Source organism: Mus caroli, unplaced genomic scaffold (assembly GCF_978045245.1).
Source record: "Mus caroli unplaced genomic scaffold, Mus_caroli_1 scaffold_17, whole genome shotgun sequence".
Lineage (NCBI taxonomy): Eukaryota > Metazoa > Chordata > Mammalia > Rodentia > Muridae > Mus > Mus caroli.
Genome location: NW_028227272.1, coordinates 20,632,619 through 20,649,057, shown reverse-complemented (window position 1 = coordinate 20,649,057; position 16,439 = coordinate 20,632,619). Strand labels below are relative to the sequence as shown.

The 16,439-nt window shown below is 41.8% G+C and overlaps 1 pseudogene; it reads left to right on the top strand.

Annotated features, from left to right (window-relative positions):
• Positions 1-14,144: 14,144 nt before the first annotated feature.
• Positions 14,145-15,968, top strand: LOC110311964 (ATP-binding cassette sub-family E member 1 pseudogene; annotated as a pseudogene).
• The last annotated feature ends 471 nt before the right edge of the window (positions 15,969-16,439 follow it).

Genomic DNA, 16,439 nt, shown 5'->3' with positions numbered 1-16,439 from the left:
GTATTACCTCCATACAATTTAAAAATTTTACCCGTGCTGCAAACCTTTCTAAGAATTTGTCCTTACAGCTGAGAAATAATTGGTCGATGGAATTTGATCAGACTCTCCAAGAGCTTCGGATGGCTATAGTAGAGATCAACTCCACGCGACTTGATTTTTCCCTGACTGAAGGCTTCGCGTCCTGGATTTCATCGGCCTTCTCTTATTTTAAAGAATGGGTGGGGGTGGGCTTATTCGGAATCCTCCTCTGCTTTGGACTGGCACTTAGCTTAGGGTTAATCTGCAAATTATATAAGAAAAACAATAGAGACAAAATCATGATATCCCAGGCGCTTGCTGCCCTGGAGCAGGGGCAATCTGCACAGGTATGGTTGGCGGCGCTTAAACAAAATTGATTTGCACCACTGGTCGCTGGCTGCCCACGCCTTAGCGGGTGAGCTTCAGCAGCCCTAGAGGATTGTAGAGCAATGCATCGCACAGGTGGTCCCCCCGTCCCACCTGGGGAATATGCCGTCTAGTGGGGGTTTCCTGCCCTAGTCTTCCCCTCCTCGAAAAAATGGCAGAGGGACAGGTCGGAGCAACTTCGGGTCCCACTCAAGCCTAGTTGTTGCTTGCGGACATAGTTCTTACATCTCTGAGTAAGAGGATTCGGCCAATGTTCCCGTCCTCTCATACTGGGTGTCCAGTTGGTTTTATTAGACAAAAAAGGGGGAGATGTGGGGCGCCGCTAATCTTCCGGTGCTGAGTCATTTCCTCAGCACCAACTAGTAAACACCTAGTTTGCGCCTGCGCTGGAAATCCCCGCCCCGGGCAGCTCCGCCTCAGGGATGGGGTGATCAGTGTTGAGCCAATCATGGCTTGCTACGTCCGAGGCGGGGAGAATTTCTTATAAAAGGGAGGGGCTCGGACTGCCTGGGGTCTCCGGTTGTGAAGCTTATGCTCTCCCTCTCAAGACGCATAAAGCTTGCTGCAGAAGAACCCTATCGTGTGTGGTGTCCTCATTCGCGGGCGATTCAGAGAACACTCACAGTCCACATAAAACAGTCAAGTTAGATTGATAAGCACAGAAGGTAACTATGGTCCTGCAGCCAGCATTATGACAACACGGCTAAAGATGGAAACCAAGTAGCCATTTCTCACCTCAGGTACCATTTGGTTGGACAGTATTTTCAAAGGGACTCCAGGCAAGACAGCTGTCTTAGTCAGGGTTTTTATTCCTGCACAAACATGACCAAGAAGCAAGTTGGGGAGGAAAAGATTTATTCAACTTACACTTCCACATGGCTGTTCATTACCAAAGGAAGTCAGGACTGGAACTCAAGCAGGTCAGGAAGTGGGAGCTGATGTAGAGGCTATGGAGGGATGTTACTTACTGGCTTGCTTCCCCTGGCTTGCTCACCTTGCTTTCTTATACCCAGGACTACCAGAGCAAAATAGAACCTCCTACCCTTGATCTTGAACTGAGAAAATGACTTATAGCTGGATATCAAGGAGGCATTTCCTTAAAGGATGCTCCTTTCTCTGTGATAACTCCAGCTTATGTCAAGTTGACACAAAACCAGCCAGTACACTGGCGATCTTAAGAACTCACCCCGAGTAGGCTGTATGATGGAGCAAAAAGCATTCAGAAGTTTCTTTTGAAGTTCCTTTCATCCTTTCCTGCTGCCCATTCTGTGAGTGGATAAATGACTTTTGCAATAAAGCCAAGTTCTTTTCTCTTCTATAAAGTGAGGATTTAGACATAAGATCCCTAAACCCATCTACATGCACACTGCTGTGGTCGTCATGATCCTATCGCTGCAACAGGCAACCCGTATCTTTTGCCTCCCTTCCTGAATTCTTCGTTCTTGTCACACATACTGCATGGCCCATAAAATGGAAAGCACTTGAGTATCCAATTTCTGGACATTTTAACAGTTAGGGAAATTGCCACTATTTCAGTCCTTCCTCCCACTACTTCCTGATATTTAGCATAGATTTCTGAAGCATGAGGTCAGCTAGGAGCATTTCTAGTCTACTAGGTCATGGTTTTCTCATACTTTACATGGATTTGTGGATTGTATGGGTTTTAGCCTCCATTTAAGGTTTCTTTTCTTTTCTCTTAAACTACTGGTGAGGGTCTGATGGGAAGATGTCTGTGTGGCACTCAGGGTTAGGGTCAGGGTTAGGGTTAGGGTTAGGGTTAGGGTTAGGGTTAGGGTTAGGGTTAGGGTTAGGGCTAGGGCTAGGGCTAGGGCTAGGGTTAGGGTTAGGGTTAGGGTTAGGGTTAGAGTTAGACTTAGGGTTAGGGTTAGCATTTCCCAATGGCCATGTTTTTAAATCCCCTCTAAAATCATGTGGCAATTTGATTGCCACTATCATGAATGATATCAGGAGGTAGGAGACTCAAAGGACAATTAGGGCAGCATCCACATGAGTGGATTAAAGTTATATGGGGCAAGGTTTGTTACAGCTGAGTTTGACTTGCCTGGCTCTCACCTGTTCCTGCTCTCTTGCCATCATTCATGTTCTTCTGTTACCAGGCTATGAGGCACCATAAATGTCCCTGCTCTTCTGTTACCAGGCTATTAGGTACCACAAAGGTCCCTGCCAGATACCAGAGGTTTATTTTGGACCTGCCCTGCTAGCCCTGGTGTTATGAAAAATGAATTGTTTTCGTTTTTTCTGATTAATTAATTTCTTTATTCACTTTACATCCCTATTGCTGCCCCCTCCTTCTCCTTCGGTCTTTCAACCATTCCCTTCTCCTCAGAGAGGATGGAGCTCCCCTGCCCACCTCACTCCCCCCCACCCCCCAGTATTCTTGACTGTGGCACATCAAGTCTGTACAAGGTTAGGCACATCCACTCCCACTGAGAACAGACAAGGAAGCCCAGTTAGAGGAACAGGTTCCACAGGCTGGCAACAGATTTAGGGACATCCTCCACACCAGTCCTTGGGAGACCTGATAGAGATCATGCTGCACATCTGTTGTGTGTGGGGGTGAGGGTTAGGTCCAACCCAATCTCCGGCAGAGTCTCTGAAAGACCTTAGTGATCCAGGTTAGTTGACTTTGTTGGTCTTCCTGTGGAGTTCCTATTCTCTCTGGATCCCTCCTCCAGCTCTTCTGTAAGACTACCCAAGCTCTGTCCAATGTTTGGCTGTGGGTCTCTGCATCTGTTTCAGTCAGCTGCTGGGTTGAGTCTCTCAGAGGACAGTTATGCTAGGCTCCTGCCTACAAGCATAACTGAGTATCAATAGTATCTGGGATTGGTCTCAAGATGGGCCAGTTATTGGTTGGCCAGTTCCTCAGTCTGTCTCCATCTTTGTCTCTGAATTTCTTGTAGACAGAACACATTTTGGGTCATATGTTTTATGGGTGGGTTGGTGTCCTTATTCCTTCACTGGGGCTCCTATAGGAAGTGGACACTTCAGGTTCCATATCCCTACTGCTAGAAGTCTCAGCTAAAGTCACTCCCATAGATTCCTGGGAGAATTGGTTTTTTCTTAAGTGTTTAGATTTATTTATTTTTAGTGTATGGGCAGTTTGTCTGTATCCTAAATATACTCTGTATCTGCTTGGTGCTGATGAAGGCCAGGAAAAGGTGTCAGATACTCTGGAAATGGGATGATGGGAGGTTGTTAGTCACATTGTGGGCTCTGGGAACCAAACCTGGGTCCTCTGCAAGAGGAGTAAATGTTCTTAACCACTGAGTTGACTCTCAACCTCCAATTTCTTTCTTCATGCCACACATAAAATGGGCTAAATCATTGGTCCCTTTAATGCTTCAAAGGGTTCTGTGATGACTAGTTTTATGCCAACTTGACACAAGATAGAGTTATCTGACAGGAAGGAACTTCAACAGAGAAAGTGCCTCTAGAACAATGAGCTGTAGACTAACCTATAGAGCATTTTCTCAATCCGTGATTGAAAAGCTCAGCCTACAACATGTGAGGCCATCCTGGTGTAGGACCCTGAGAGGCAGCCTGGTTTCTGGTTAAGCTAGGTTTAAAACCCTGGTGACCCAGCAGGTGACCATAGCCTGCAAGGCATGGTAGGCGTTTTGCCACACTCCTAAACACCAGGCTCCCGACACAAGGCTGCAGCTCTCTACTCCATAGGCCATCAGTCATGTAAGGTCAATGCCCCAAGCCCCTCCACAGGTAAAAGACTCATAGCCTCAAAATAGAACTCCATTTTAATGAGGAATCTAAATGCCTGGAGGGTTAGCTAGTTAAGCTCCCCTTCCCAGACCCTCTCCCCCCCCCCCAAAAGGTATTTAGCCTCAGACCTGTCCTGAGATAGGGGGCTATGGTTTTACTCATTACAACTCTCTGCCATGACAATAAATAGCTTAAAACCATGGACTGTCAACTTCTCATTAGGACCCATGTGGAGAACAGTGGAGCAAGATTTTCTCTAAGGAGCCACATCTAATCTCCCGCAGGCCATCTCTCTGCACTCCCAGCTATGGACTCCACCAAGCCAAGCCGCCCACTGAACAAGCCAAGGACTCTCTAGTTCTCTAGTCCTCTAGGGATCCAGCCGATCTCTCCTCCCATCCTTTTCCCTTTGGCCCCAGGCTATATCCAGCCTAAGGGGGAGGGCCCTTCATTCTCAGTTCTTCTGTGGCATCCAACAGCATCTGTGGTGCCCAAGAGTCTGAGAACCTGCAGTCCTCAGCCTCTGTGCAGGTCCCTGACCCCTGGGCAGTTCACAGGGACTTCAGACTGTGCTTCCCCACCCCTGGATCTGAGCCCTGCGGCTTCTCACAGCTTGATGCACGCCTGGCAACTGAGTGGGGAATGAGCAGTCAAAACTCCCCTGTCTGTGTTCCACCTCACCCAGCGGCCCAAGCTCTGAGCAGATGAGTCACCCACCTTTTAACCCACATCCTGGGGTTGGTGGTCCTGGGTTCTATAACAAAGCATGCTAAGCAAATCAGATGAGTAAGTAAGCAGCACTCCTCCATGGACTCTGCATCAGTTCCTGCCTCCAGATTCCTGCCCTGTGATGTGGAAATTTAAGTCAAAGAATTCCTTTCCTTCCCAAGTTGCTTTGGTAATGCTGTTTCATCACAGCAATAGTAACCCAACTAACACAGGTTCTAAAGATCAAGAAAAAAACTCCTACTACTACTGAACTCTCTCTCTCTCTCTCTCTCTCTCTCTCTCTCTCTGTATGTGAGTGTGTGTGAGTGTGTGTGTGAGTGTGTATGTGAGTGTGTGTGTATGTGAGTGTGTGTGTGTGAGTGTGTGTGTGTGTGAGTGTGTGTGTGTGTGAGTGTGTGTGTGAGTATATGTGAGTGTGGTGTGTGTGTGTGTGTGTGTGAGTGTGTGCGTGTGTGAGTATATGTGAGTGTGGTGTGTGTGAGTGTGTGTGTGTGTGAGTGTGTGTGTATGTGAGTGTGTGTGAGAGTGTGTGCGTGTGTGAATCTGTGTGTATGTGTGAGTGTGGTGTGTGTGAGTGTGTGTGAGTGAGTGTGAGTGTGTGTGTGAGTGAGTATGTGTGAGTGTGAGTGAGTGTGTGTGAGTGTGTGTGTGAGTGTGTGTGTGTGTGTGTGTGTGTTTAGTAACTGACTTCCAGGTATTCTTGACCTCTGGAGATATGATTTACTTGTACTTTTTCTGAGACTACTACATCTCTGTAGAGCAGTTATGTCTACAGAGCCTCTTCTGTGTGTACTGTTGGTGGGGGAAACAGCATCTCCTGAGAGAGTTTGGTTTCCTTAATCGGGGCTGTATCAACTGAGACCTTCAATCCCCTGCTCTAACCTAGAGTCACTATTTAGCCAGTGCCTCCAATAGTACTCCACACTACCATGAAATCACAAACAGCTGGAATTAGAGTGTCTGATGACGATGTCGTGGTCTATTTTTTTCACACTGCAGTTAATTATAACATTCACTAAAGAAAGAAAGGGGCTTGTTGTCATAGTAATGGCTGACTCTTCAAACAAGATGCATAGCTTCAATTGGAACATCTGCGTATACAGAGATAAATATCAAGTTGTCATGTATACTGTAGATATAATTGAGACTGCTCTTCAGGAAAAAGAATTTGACATGGACAGGGTTTCCCACATATGTGTTGGTCCAGATCCTTTTTGTATAGGCATGCTTTTCTTCAGATTTGTACCTGCTTTCCTGAGAGCTTTACTAGTAGTCAGGATCTTGACTACTCTACAGTAACTACTGTTGATCTTAGATTCTTGTACCCAGGACCTCTGTAAGGATCTAAGGCTGGGGAAAGGGTGCTATAAAATTACTCCCCTGGAGCCATGATGACATTCTCTCTGTCACAGAGAGTAAGGAGAGGGCCAGCTGAAACTCCTGACAAAAGCTGTCAAAGTAAAAATCATTGGGAAAAGTTCTCACTGATTCCTTTGCTACCTCCACGACCACTGTTGTATTTTCAGCAGGTGTGTGATATGCTGAAGACGCTCCAGCTTGATTTCTAGATGTTGTTTTGAAATAAAGATGATCTGCATAAGCACAAGAGGAGCTGTAGGTGGTTAAAAAGAGACTATTGATCAATGTCAGGCAGCAGGTATGAGACAAGAACTGTCCCAATCACTATAAGATTGGTTGTACTATCTTCTTGCCTATGAGTCTCTAGTCCTAGCTATTCACAAGTCTCAGGCAAAAATATGTGAGTCTTTGTCTAGCCTGAGCAATGTAGTGAGACCTTGTTGCAACAGAAACCAATCTGGAGATATGTTACGAGGAATAGTTAAGAGTGCTTTTTATTTACTTGTCCATGTGTATGTGTGTGTGTGTTTGTGTGTGTGAGAGAGAGAGTGTGTGTCTTCCAGAAGACCTGTGTTCAGTTCCCAGATTCTAATCAAGTATAAATCCAGTTCTAGGGGATCCAGTACTCTCTTCTGATTTCTTAGGGATCTGCATAAATGTGTTTCACACACACACACACACACACATGAACAAATACATCTTTAAATTTTCCTATATTCCATTTCTGTCAGGAGGCAATAAGTAGAAGCTAAAAACTAGCAGGTGACTTTCTTAAGATGGGTCCACCTTGGATTAAAATCTACAATGGATTTGCTCCAGTAGGCAAGGCCCAGGAGAAATCCATTTTAGGAAAGATTCCTGCTATTAATATGATTTTCCTGTTATTATTAAATAATATATAACAACCACTAGGTATTAGCCTACCCTTTTGAGCAGAACTGTGCAGAACAATGAAGATGTACTGTCTTGTAGTTATGCTAAACAGACAAATAGATGATTTTTCTTAATGATCCTTAATCAAAATCCTAAATGATGATCCTATAAGAATTCCTGAAATTATAGTCATTATTATGCTCTTATATTATGCTCTTATATAATAAAGTATTAAATCCTTTCTGATAGTCAAAACTGCAATGAGAAAGAACTCTTCCAGTCTTTAGACTCATGAGTTAATTGCTCCTGAGATAGAAGGCAAGCATCTACTACTTAGAGCACATTACAAGAGATTGTAAAACCATTAACTAAAGGTCATAAGAAGGAAACTAATGATTTACTATAGGTGCGAGGAGAGAAGATAAAATTTTGAGTTTATCTATACAAAACTTCACTAATACTTAGTCACAAAAAGTTACGGTTTTTAACTCTCCATGAATCTGTAGTACTGTGACAGATGATGGATGCTTAGCCAGATAATTATTCCTAATGGATCTGCATGTAAACATTCTCTGTTGTAAACTTCTTATTCAATTTATGATTTGAATTTATGTACAAACTTCAGATGACCTTTTTACCATGTGATCATGTATTCTGAAAGATGTATAAGAGCTGAGGACAAAGAAAGGTGACAGAACTGAACAGAGGAGAACTTTTTTAGACAAAACTCAAGAGAGAACTTTTTAAACAGAACTAAATTCAAGAAGAACTTAAAAGTAAAGGCGTAACATTGGAAGTAATAGTATTGAGAGTAAGGGCATTAATGTGACATCAGAGCAGGAGGAGCAAACAAGGAGAAGGAGAATACAGAGTAGAATAACTTAGGAACTATGTGACAACTTAAAATACCAAGACAGCAATATGCAGAATACTAAGGGAAAGAGGGGGGAAAAAAAGAAGCTGCAGAAAGAGCAGAAGGAGCAGACAGGCTTCTCCTTACCACAGTACACATTAGATCTTTTCTTAATAGCAAGGTAGGCTTAGTCTTATTAAAGATAACAAAGCTTTCTTCTTATAGACTTGGGCTTAATTCATTTAGCAATAAAAGGGTAGAAGCTTTTCCTTTCTTTATGGAATAAAGATTGGATCTCTCTTTTTCTTTTCTTTTCTTTTCTTTTTTTTTTGTCAAATGAGTGAGTTCTTTTTGTACTGTCGCTTCGTCTTTTGCTCCAAATACATATGTAAGGATAGATGAATATGTCTCTCTCTCTCTCTCTCTCTCTGTGTGTGTGTGTGTGTGTGTATAATTATGAAAATGTATGTAAACCAGACCTAACTAATTTGAATGGAAATGTATAAATATGCATGAGTGAACCTGTATATGAATTTATGTGAGCTTATGCTTATCTGGTTATATAAAAGTTTTTCCTTTGCAAGCTTGATTCTCTTCTCTAGGTTCCATGGAAGTTTATTGCTCCAAACTTCCCTCTAGTCTGACAAGTGAGAGGCATCAGGACAAAAGGGAAAAGGCTCTAGCAATTAATCCTTTACTTAATACCCTGCTATTTTATGATGAGGTCCTAAATGCCAGAGACTGCAGTATCTAACCTTAGAGGAACTCAGAAGGCAGGCCAGCTACTGAAGCAAAGTGGTTTAGATTAAAAATAGGTAAACATTTTATTATTATACAGCAACCCCAAATATCTCATAAGACCAAGTCTTACCCCTGTCAGTGCTCTTCTTCTCCACTGCTCAAGAAGAACCAAACAGAAAAAAAGACATACCAGGCTGGCTTCCAGGACATTCTAACACCAAGTAGTCAGGGATAAACGTATGTCCTATTATGGCAGAATGTTTATAGCCAATGAGAGGGGAAGATTAGAAGTTTCTGCTAAATCTGTAAGTCTTCTTATTTCCCCATAGTCTGTGAGTCTAGACCTAGCCCTGAATCTTGGTTGCTTTTAGCTTCCTCTTCTATATCTCTGCTTTGAGACTTGGAGCCAGTGAGATAGCTCAGGGCTAAAGGCACTTGCTTCCAAATGTGATGACCTGAAAACAGTATGGGAGGAGAGAAGCAAGTCTTGCAACTTGTTCTGTAATCTCAAAACATGAGCTGTGGTAGGCATGCAAATACACCACACACACACACACACACACACACAGAGAGAGAGAGAGAGAGAGAGAGAGAGAGACAGAGAGACAGAGAGACAGAGAGACAGAGAGAGACAGAGACAGAGAGAGACAGAGACAGAGATGTGAATAAATAAAAAATACATGGAAAAAACAAAACCTTGAGGCCATTACTTGCATAAAATTATTTTCACCAACACATAATATCAATCCAGGGAAAGAGAGAAGTTATGAGAAGTTACCTGCCCAGAAAACTAGTTGCTGAAACCATGCTAACAGATAGGCTTAACATTCCTCCAGTTCCTGGTTTGTAAGGTATAAAAGAAAAGCGCTGGACAGAAAGCTTGGTAATATGAGTTTTAATGCTTGGTTTTCCCTATCTGGCTCTATGATTTAGACAAGTAACTTTTCCTCAAACAATAACTCACCTTGAAAACTAAGGTGACAGTGTTGGACCAGTGCTAACCTTATGTTGAAGTGGACAGGATGCAACATATATGAGAATCCTAATAGTAAACATGGGGAAGGTGGTCTGTCACTGCATTTGTTCAATCCTGGTAAGAGTGGTACAACAAAAAAAACTAACACGGAAAAACTAAAAAGTCTCTACAAATTATATATACTTGATCACTGTGTTGTTGACCCCAGAAGTGTATCATCACAAATTGTGTTTAAAACCATGTGAAAGAAACAGAGCAGAGAAGTTTAAAGACCATCAATACCCCCAAAGACACCCTATGTTATAAGCAGACACTCCCTGGAATACCTTCCCAGCTGTCTAGACAGTGATGGAACCTGAAAGGTTGTTTTTCAGACTCAGGCTTTCAGGTAAGTAGAAGAAATCCATGTGAAGATCAGACTGGTCTGATGGAACTGGGGAGGGGTTGATAAAACATCACTCTCACCTTTTATGTCCATTTTGTTTGGGGGGTGGGGATACCAGAAAGCAACTGAGCATACACACCTGAGACCAGATATAAACTGAGAACATGGAAACTGGAGTAAAGAAGCGAGAACGGGAAAAGCCAGGTCTAAAACTATATATGAAACATTCCCCTCCTAATTCCCCATCTCCCCAAAACAAAGGAAAAGGGCGCGCTGGTGGTAGGAAGCTAGACAAATACTCCTGATGGTTCTCTTTTTAAATGATGACCCTCTCGTTTTCTGTTTATTATCCTCATGTGACTATAAAGTTTAATGTCAGTTGCACTGGTCACATTTCATGTTCCTATAAGACTCATATGGTTTGTGCCAGGCGTGGTGGCACACGCCTTTAATCCCAGCACTTGGGAGGCAGAGGCAGGCAGATTTCTGAGTTCAAGGCCAGCCTGGTCTACAAAGTGAGTTCCAGGACAGCCAGGGCTATACAGAGAAACCCTGTCTCGAAAAACAAACAAACAAACAAACAAAAAAACAAACAAAAAACCAAACAACAAAAAAGACTCATGTGGTTAGTGTCTGCCACATTGCACAGTCCCAGTACTTCTGTCACCACTGAGAATCCTATCGGACAGAAACAACCATCTCACATGTTACAGGAGTGACAAAAAAAAAATAAAATCACTGCAAGTCAAATTCTGTGTGACACAGCAGGACAAAGAAATTAAGAAGAAAAATATCCCATCTAAAAATGGGTGTTGATGAAAAACTGCTTTTCATAAAGATAGTAAATGTTTTAGATTTAGTAGCCAAGAACAGATGGTAAATATTCTGTGCAGATCCTAGACAATTTTGGCTATATATACCAATTTCTCTCTGTAGCAACTGCTCAATTCAGCTAATGTAGGGCAAAAATAGCCATAGAATATAAATAAAGAAATAAGTGTGGCAGTCCTCCAGCAAGATTTTATTTGAAAAAACAAAATAAAACAAAACAGATGATAGGCTATATTTAGCCTCCTGGCTATACTTTGCCAACTCTACTATAAATCATAAAAATTTCAGAAAGACACATCCACAACTAAAATGAAAATGCTATCTATATTGCTTACTATTCTGTTGCTGTGAAGAGACACCATGACCAAGATGACTTATAAAGTAAAAGTATGTTAAAGTAAAAGATTGTTAGCTTTCTTACAGTTTCAGATGGTGAGTAGATGATCATCATAGCAGGAAACGTGGCAGCAGGTAGCAGTAGCAGAAAGCTTACATCTGATATAAAAGAAGAAGGAGGAGAAGGAGAAGAGGGAGAGGGAGAGGGAGAGGGAGAGGGAGAGGGAGAGGGAGAGGGAGAGGGAGAGGGAGAGGGAGAGGGAGAGGGAGAGGGAGAGGGAGAAGAAGAAGGAGGAGGAGGAGGAGGAGGAGGAGGAGGAGGAAGGAGAGAGAGAGAGAGAGAGAGAGAGAGAGAGAGAGAGAGAGAGAGAGAACAAAGTGTGAATAGTGTGGGCTTTTGAAACTACAAAGCAAACCCCAAGTGATACACCTCCTCCACAAGACCACATCTCCTAATCCTTCCCAAATAGTTCCACCAGCTTCAAGCTAAGTATTCAAACATATGAGCCCATAGGAGCTGATAAAACATCGAGCTTATCTCCAATCTCCCTGGAAAAATCCCAGAATGGAAAGAAGGATACACATCTGTGAACAGTATAAAGTGACAAAGTGGCTACTGGAGGAAAAAGTGAGAAGGAAAAGAGGAAAGCCTTCTTATTTAAACTAGCACAGTAGCCTAACAGTCAAAATCAGCTTTAGAAAATAAAGAAGGAGAGGAAGAAGAGGAGGAAGGAGCAGATGAGGGAGAAGACGGGAAAGAAAGAGGAAGGGAAAGAGGAGGGGGAGGAGGGAGGGAAGAGGAAGGACTGTTTTAATTCTGCAAATATAATGGGCATGGAAAATAGTTAGAAAAGCTGACTGTTGTTCTCCTTTGCTGTTGCTCTGGTAGAATATTTTAACAAAAGAGAGTCAAGGGAGAAAACATTAATTTTTATTTATTTTTAGTTTATTCATATTCAAATATTCCCATTTATGGTGGGAAAGTCAAGGTAGCTGGAACTTGAAGCAGCTGATTGCATTATATCCACAATCAAGAAACAGAATAAAAAGTGCATGCTGTTATTCAGTTCTTGTTCTCCATTTGTACAATCATGGAATACTGCCACATATAGTTATATGGGCATTGTCACACCAATTAATATCGTCAAGATAATACCCCACAGATGGGCCCAGAGATCCATCTACCAGAGGAATTTAGATTCTGTTAGGTGACAATCAACATTAACCATTATGCTGAGTGTCTTAGGGTTTCATTGCCGTGAAGAGACACGTGGCAATGGCAACTCTTATAAAGGAAAACATTTAACTGGGGATGGCTTATAGGTTCTGGGATTCAGTCCATTATCATAATGGCAAGAAGCATGGCAGTATGCAGGTAGAAATGTTACTGGAAAAGCCAGAGGCACCAGAAAGATACTGTGTAGCACACTGGGCATAGTTTGAGCATACATGAACTCAAAGCCTCCATTCATAGAGGCACACTTCCTCTAACAAGGCCATACCTCATAATAGTGCCACTCCCTATGGCAAAGTACTCAAGCACATGAGTCTATGTGGCCAAAGTTATTCAAACCACCACCCTAACTTTAGTTCATTCTGCCAAGAAATCCTCAGTACATTCCAAATTTTCAGTGAGAGAGAGAAAAAAAATCCCACAGAGATAAAGATAAAATTCAGCTTGTAGTGATTTGAATATGCTTGGCCCATAGGATGGGCCAATGGCACTATTAGGACATATGGGTTTGTTGAAGGAAGTGCATCACTGTGAGGATGAGATTTGAAGCTCTGCTCAGTGCAAAAGAGGAATATGTAAGACATTGGTGTTGAGGGTAATTTGAATTGTGCAGACCTGGCCCAAGATGTTTCACTGGAGAACTTTAGTGTGTGGCCTAGAGACTGTTATTGTGATATTTTGGTGAAGAATGTGGCTGCTTTTTGGCTTTGTCTGAAAAGTCTATCTGAGACTAACTAAGGTAAAAGAATTTCAATTAATTGCTTTGAAAAAGGAAGTCTCAAAACAGCCTGGTATAAATTCTGTTGTGTAGTTACTAAAATTCACTCTTCTGAAGAACATTTTGATGAAAAAGAGCAAGCTTAGAGAGTAAAAATATAAAATCTATGGTTTAAGTAATAAAAGGACACCAGGAAGTGCAATGAAGCTAAGTCCTATGTTCCAAGAAATAAACAGATTAGGGGAGTAGCAACTTTGGAGAAAGATTCCACCCAGCTAGCTTATTGTTTATGCATTTGCCATTGAACAAGGAATAGTTATATCATGATAAACATTATTTATTTATTTATTTTTCCATTGGATTTCTAATCTGGATGAACTATAATCTAGAAATGGAGGGCACAGGCTTTTAATCTAAATCTTGAGGAATAGTGGCCATGATTTAGGTTCAGGCATGGTAGTACATATTTTTAATCCCAGGAGACAGAGAGAGGCAAGGAGATTTCTGAGTTCAAGGTCAACCTGCTACAGAGCAAGGTCCAGGTAAAGAAAAGCTTAAGTCTAGGTGGTACATACTTTAGTCCCAGAACTCAGGAGGCAAAACCATGTAGATTTCTGAGTTCAAGGTCAATCTACAGAGCAAGTCCCAGGACAGTGAATGAGTTGGAAAACCAAAAGCTGGTGGTAAGGTAATTAAAACAAGGGGGCTGGCCATGTTTCCACCCCAGCAAGAAGCAGAACTTGGCAGCTTCAGTCATTTGACTCTGGCTTTAGAGTCAAGAATAAAAGGGACTACTTGAACAATTGATGCTGGTTAGCTGAAACTAAGAAATAAGTGGTGATTAAGAAAAAACAGCACTGCACCGCCATCTTGGCCAGTGGTAGTAAGAACATGCTGTGTGCTAAAACCTAGTGGCTAGCGCTGCTTTGGCTACTACACGCCCCACTGTAAGGGGTCCGTTGTCTCCAGAAGAGCTAGATATTCTTTGTTACAATTATGGCAGACAAATTAACAAGAATTGCTATTGTCAACCACAATAAATGCAAACCTAAGAAATGTCAGCAGGAGTGCAAAGAGAGTGTTCCTGTGGTTCAGATGGGGAAATTATGCATCGAGGTTACACCCCAGAGCAAAATAGCATAGATTTCTGGAACTCCTTGTATTGGTTGTGGTATTTGTATTAAGAAATGTCCCTTTGGCACCTTATCAATTGTCAATTTGCCAAGCAACTTGGAAAAAGAAATAACACATTGCTATTGTGCCAATGCCTTCAAGCTTCACAGGTTGCCTATTCCTCATCCAAGTGAAGTTTTGAGATTAGTTGGAATGATTGGTATTGGAAATTCAACTGCACTAAAAATTTTAGCAGGAAAACAAAAGCCAAACCTTGGAAAGTATGATGATCCGTCTGATTGGCAAGAGATTTTGACTTATTTGTAGACCAAATTCCCAAGGATGCAAAGGGGACAGTGGGCTCTATTCTGGACAGAAAGGATGAAACAAAGACACAGGCAATTGTATGTCAGTAGCTTGATTTAACTCACCTTAAAGAACTAAATGTCAAAGATCTTTCAGGAGGAGAGTTTCAGAGATTTGCTTGTGCTGTCATCTGCATACAAAAAGCTGATATTTTTATGTTTGATTAACCTCCTTGTTACCTCGATGTCAAGCAGCATTTAAAGGCTGCCATTACTATTCTATCTCTAATAAATCCAGATAGATATATCATTGTGGTGGAGCATGATCTAAGTGTATTAGACTACCTCTCTGACTTCATCTGTTGTCTATATGGTATATCAAGTGCTTATGGTGTTGTCACTATGCCTTTTAGTGTAAGAGAAGACATAAATATAATTTTGGATGGCTATATTCCAACAGAGAACTTGAGGTTCAGGGATGTGTTGCTTGTTTTTAAGGTAGCTGAGACAGCAAATGAAGAAGAAGTTAAAAAGATATGCATGTATAAATATCCTGGGATGAAGAAAAAGATGGGGGAGTTCAAGCTAGCAATTGTAGCTGGAGAGTTCACCTACTCTGAGATCATGGTGAGGCTGGGGGAGAATGGTACTGGTAAAACTACATTTATCAGGATGCTTGCTGGAAGGCTTAAACCAGATAAAGGAGAAGAAGTACCAGTTCTAAATGTCAGTTATAAGACACAGAAAATCTGTCCCAAATCAACAGAAAGTGTTCGCCAGTGACTGCATGACAGATCAGAGATGCTTAATACTCATCCGCAGTTTGTGACTGAGGTAATGAAGCCCCTACAGATTGAAAACATCATTGACCAAGAGGTACAGACATTGTCTGGTGGTGAACTTCAGTGAGAAACTTTAGCTCTTTGTTTGGGCAAGCCTGCTGGCATTTATTTAATTGATGAACCTTTTGCACCAAATAGGATTTTGAGCAAAGATTAATGACAGCTTGGGTCGTCAAACATTTCATTCTCCATGCAAAGAAGACAGCTTTTGTTGTAGAACATGACTTCATCATGGCTACCTACCTAGCAGATCTCGTCATAGTTTTTGATGGTGTTCCATTAAAGAACACAGTTGCAAACAGTCCTCAGACTCTTTTGGCTGGCATGAACAAATTTTGTCTCAGCTCAAAATTACATTCAGAAGAGACTCTAACAACTACAGGCCACGAATAAATAAGCTCAACTCAATCAAGGATGTAGAACAAAAGAAGAGTGGAAACTACTTTTTCTTGGATGATTAGATTGAATCTGAACTTATCAATAAGCCATTTACTTACTGGGATTTTTATCATATAAAACTTAAATCAGGTTTTATGGCCCCACATACTCTGGAGCTTGAAGTATGATTTTCTTAATGTAACATCAAAAGCCAGTTGTCTTGTAAATTGTTGTTTAAGAACTATTTTGTTCTTAAGATTAAACCTCTGTGCATACTTACATGAACATGGAGACATTTCAGATATATCAATTACCTCCAGATTTTCACAATCTGTGGGGAAATTTTCAATTGTATATTATATTCATGTACCAAAGGCTTCCTGGTGTTGCCCATCTTTAAAATCTTGGATAAAACATGTACCTGTTTGCTAAGTGTACCAGTATAATGGAACTGTCCCCTTCTAAAAGCCAGTCACAGACTTGCTGCCAAGGTCTGATACATAAGCATCAGGGCTATATTTGCTACTTGTGTTCAGTGTGTGCTTCCAAGGAACAGTGTCTGCTACAAACACCATTGTTGGAAGATGTTTATGACCAACTTATGCATTGTTTCTAATGGGTTT